The sequence below is a fragment of the Ostrea edulis genome, chromosome 10, assembly GCF_947568905.1.
Source record: "Ostrea edulis chromosome 10, xbOstEdul1.1, whole genome shotgun sequence".
In the NCBI taxonomy this organism is placed as follows: domain Eukaryota; kingdom Metazoa; phylum Mollusca; class Bivalvia; order Ostreida; family Ostreidae; genus Ostrea; species Ostrea edulis.
The window spans coordinates 12,377,511-12,381,090 of record NC_079173.1 but is presented as its reverse complement, the minus strand read 5'-3'; the positions used below and the strand labels follow the sequence as shown (position 1 = coordinate 12,381,090).

Sequence of the window (3,580 nt, the reverse complement as noted above, 5' to 3'; positions counted from 1 at the left end):
GTATATTTTTTCAGACATTCTGTAACGATACAGTGGCTGTAGAGAGCACTCCATTGTCTTTAACTGGTGGACCATTGGCCAAATATGACACAAAGACGGGAACCAACCAACCAAGAAAAATATTAAAGCAGAACTGACTACTATGAGCACCAAATAATCAGTGAGTGTTAGCAGTTGTGCTAGTTTGGAACAGTGAAGTTTTTGTATCACAAACACAGAGATTTCTTAAAGCGAGGTTTAATTTCTGAAGTTAAAGATGAAGCAAAATGAATGATATATTCATAAACTGTGTTAAATTAAAGGGACATGGACACAATTTTGGAAATAAAAAATTACTTGGATATTGATTGGCAATATGGTAGTACATGTAGAACTTTTTTGGCAATATGCAGGGGTGGCATTATAACAGGGGGGGGGGGGAGGGGGGGGAGGGGGCAATATAGGAGGGGATCACTGTATTTGATATGTGTAAAACATAGCAACAAACCTAAATTTCTAAAACGGATACAAAAATATAACTTTTCATTTTCAAAACAAAGCACGGGCCCTAGTGTGTACATGTTACGTGACTCAGCTATCAAGAAGGCACCAAAGTTGACAGCTTTAAAAAAAAAAGAGCTTTTACAATGAAAATCTTCTTTGTGCGTGCCCCCTAAATTGGTTTAGTAATAATCTATGTCAAAATGCTGCATGCTATTGACATGCTTTTTAGAAATCTTGGTCCTCTCACCTCTACATGTGGTTTATAAGCATTTGTTTACGGTCTTATGACAGGCGTGTAATTTATCTCATTCTAGATACAGAATAAAATCATGTTTACAAACATAATTTAGAGAGCCTGGTCTTATGTAAATACAAATTGTATCCTGTGTAAAAATATTTTTAATCCACTTATTCATAAATGATCTTTTATTTCTTTAACAAAAAAAACCTGTCAAATTCCATCCACCAAAAATTGTGTCCAGGTCCCTTTCAGTTTTATCATTCAAAATGTATTATTGACTAACTAGTATTGACACAGGGAATTAATTCTCAGTATTTAGATTTTGTATGAATTAATTTTGACACTCAGGTGAGGAAGAAAACTAACAAGAGGCCCATGGGTCACTTTGCTCACCTGAGTAACCTTAGCCCTTCTTTTGGTCAACTGTTGTGGTTTTTTAGAGTTGATCCCTTATTATGGCCCCAACTTAGCCTTATAAATGGTTATGACTTAACCACACTTGTTTAAACATGACCTTGTTGTTCTGGAGAAGGTCAAGGTCATACATGATGACATGATAATATGACATGAAATGTTTTGCCATAAGAAAACTATATATACAAAATATGAAAGCTCAACCTTGATTAGTTCAGGAAGTATTGAATAGGTTAGGTTTTCTTAAAAGTGGGTCAAACTCCTAGGTCACACGGTTAAAACTTTGGTATAAAAATTGGTTGTGTAGGAAGGAATGTACATATGAAATATGAGAGCCCTATCACTTACCATTCAAAACTTATGAGCAAGATTAAAATTTTGGACACATATATATAGATACATGTAGGACAACTACACTCATGAGGACATAAAAAAAAATCTTGAATCTACACAAATTTGAAATATTTTCATTTGGATATGATTTAGTGTGTCCGTGCTACTCTTGAAAATAATTAGTTTTAATTAATTTTCTGTATATTCCCTTATGAAACGATCTCCTATAGTGACCCACCCTATTGCCAGGGCCTCTGAATTGAACAAACTTGAATTTGAACTACCTGAAGATACATGTACTTGCATATCAATATGACTAATCATAGCCCAACTGTTGTGGAAATGAAGATTTTTAAAGATGTTTTCTCTTATGTAAAAAACTTTGATCCCCTGTTGTGGTCCCGCCCTACTTCAGAGGGCCACAGTCTGAACACACTTGAGGCATTACCTGGATATGCTTGCATACATGTATCAACAAGACCATTCCTGGTTCTGTTGTTCTAAAATATTTTTATATATCTCCATATAAAACTTTAATTCCCTATTGTGGTCTCACTCTACCCCCAGGGACCATGATTTGAACAAAGTTGAATCTACTCCATGTCAGGAAGCCTTCATGTAAATTTCAACTTTTCTAGCCCAGTGGCTCTTGAGAACAAGCTTAAGATTACCAACTGTTCTGGCCTAGTGGTTTTTAAAAAGATTGTCAAAAATGTCCCCTATATATTCACTTGTAAAACTTTGATCCTCTATTGTGGTCCCACTTTAACCTTGGGGGCAATGATTTGAATGAACTTGAATCTGCTCTATGTCAGAGGGCTTTCATGTAAATTTCAAATTTTCTGACCCAGTGATTCTTGAGACGAACATTTTAAAAAAAAACTCCACTCTATTTTTTACTATTCTTAATTATCTCCCCTTTGAATTGGACATGAACCTTCATTGAAACAAATTTGAATCCCTTTTACCCAGGGATGTTTTGTGTAAAGTTTGGTTGAAATTGGCCCAGTGGTTTTTGGTAAAAAGATGAAAACGTGAAAAATTTACGAACAGTTAATGGACAGACAAAAGGTGATCAGAAAAACTCACTTGAGCTTTCAACTCAGATGAGCTAAAAAGACAGAAAAAACTATAAGGAATAGTACAGAAAATGTTAGATTAAATGGGAAAAAAAGCGGGATTTTTCTCTACAGATGTACAGGCTTGTAGCCAGGAATTTCTAGAAGGGGAGGGGGTAATTGTTACTACTGAGGGTCTGGGGTCTACTGGAGGTCCCAAGAAACTGCATGGTTTGTTGGTATTCATGCATTTCTGTAGACTGCTGTAATTTCTATTACTCCTTTTGCTGAAACTTTCAGTTGCTCTACGTAAAATACTTTAAATAATGGACTCTTCAATATTCAATTTCTGTTTTGTATCAACATTGTGCAATTGTTTTGAGAGGAAAGGTTCCACCCCACCCCCACCCACCCCCACCCCTTATTCCCTTGGTTATCTTTGGTAAGATCTCCATGTATTAAAGAAGCTAGCATCTTTTGATCATCACTGGATTGATTTTTCTCTTGCAGGTGTGTGTATGTGAGCAAGATTAGAAAATCAGGTTCCATGATTTTAAACGCAGACACAGTGGACATTTTGAGGAAATCTGCTGGGATTGTGATTTCAAAACTCTTCTTTTTTTTTTATAACATTTGTACAAAATCTGTGTATCATGTACAATAAAATTGGAAACATTGTTTTTTGTCGAATAAGTAACCACCTGTAGCAGTTAGTCAGGTTTGATTGCTGGTGGCCAGATAGCTCAGTTGGTAGAGCACCTGACTAGAGATTCAGGGGGCCCAGGTTCGAATCCTGGTTTGGTCCATTGCATTTTCCCCCTTCCTGTTACATTTGGTGCAGTTGACCACCTCTGGACTTGCAGGTGAAAGTCATGCAAGGGGCAAAAAAAATCTGGGTTGTGTGTCTTCGAGGGTGAAGACAATCAAGGATGGAGGAATGTAGCAGTCAGCTGAGTTCGATCGCCGGTGGCCAGATAGCTCAGTTGGTAGAGCACCTGACTAGAGATTCAATTTTCCAAAATTAAGTTTATTTCTTATTTACACTCAGCTT

General features: G+C 36.5%; 1 long non-coding RNA gene across 1 annotated transcript; it reads left to right on the top strand.

Annotated features, from left to right (window-relative positions):
• The first annotated feature begins 12 nt into the window (after positions 1-12).
• LOC130050942 (uncharacterized) lies at positions 13-3,206 on the top strand. Its single transcript, XR_008799332.1, has 2 exons — positions 13-160; positions 3,040-3,206. It is a non-coding gene; the product is annotated as an uncharacterized LOC130050942 (long non-coding RNA).
• The last annotated feature ends 374 nt before the right edge of the window (positions 3,207-3,580 follow it).